The sequence below is a fragment of the Acyrthosiphon pisum genome, chromosome A2 (assembly GCF_005508785.2).
Source record: "Acyrthosiphon pisum isolate AL4f chromosome A2, pea_aphid_22Mar2018_4r6ur, whole genome shotgun sequence".
Classification (NCBI taxonomy): Eukaryota; Metazoa; Arthropoda; class Insecta; order Hemiptera; family Aphididae; genus Acyrthosiphon; species Acyrthosiphon pisum.
The window spans coordinates 19,293,436-19,294,547 of record NC_042495.1 but is presented as its reverse complement, the minus strand read 5'-3'; positions in this window follow the sequence as shown (position 1 = coordinate 19,294,547).

Below are 1,112 nucleotides of genomic sequence, written 5' to 3'. Positions count from 1 at the left end.
TTAATGCAACTCACACATACTACATACACTTCCACACAAGTTTACATTTCACATTATTGCTTATTAACTTATTTGAAATAACTTGATAATTTAGTTTTTTTTACATCGACTACACAGTCCTGAATCAAAAAGGTTACATGTTTTTATGTTTACTGTGGTTTAGTGCGTCCTTACATTAAAATATTTTGTTTGCCGTACTAAATATATACTAATATACGACTATACTAGTATGGGTAATGTAGGTATGTATTATAATATTTTTTATTTTGTGCTAATTGTGCAATATACTCATTTACGTATTTGCAATAATTTAATTTAAAAAGTAGTTAAGACTGCGCTTGTCATGGTCCATGGATAAAGAAAAAAGAAAAATATTTTTTGGACCATAGGTGATTTCGGGAGGGGGGGGGGGGTGGGCCGATGGATATTTAAAATCTCGGCGGGCCGAATACTCTCAATCCGGCGCTGGATCTACCTTCATCAAAAAAAAAATGTCTATAAGAAACTCAAATTAAATTTTTATGAGCGTTTGAAATTCATATTTTTATACAACATTTCTTACGTAACGATTATCTTATTTTGTTGTAATTAAAAAACGAGTGACTGTAGAACCTCGAAAATTTCATTGAATGTTTATATTAGCATTTTCTAAATACGATAACATTTTGAAAATAATTTGGCTCTTTTTGAGCTGTTTACGGATATTGTAAGTTTTCAATTTTTTTAGTTTTTTTTCTATAAATATCAATAAAGTTTTATCTATTGGGCCAAAAAGTGTAAAAAATTAATACAAAGCTCCTGATACATTGTTACAATAGCAGTTGACAAATATTAAAAATACATAGGCACAATAATTTTTTTTTTTTTATTGGTCTTGAACTTTATACAATTTCTGCTTCGACTACTTGGTCATTAGCATATCACTATAAACATAAATTACTTATATTTATAATGAGGAACAGAGCAAAGAAAGAAAAAAAAAGTACAAACAATTATTTTTTATAAGTATTTTGAACGTGAAATTTTGACAAAATTTATCAAATTTAAAATGAATAACTTATTTTGTAGTTAAAAAACTATAAATGTTAAACTTTTATATCTAAGATTTGAAA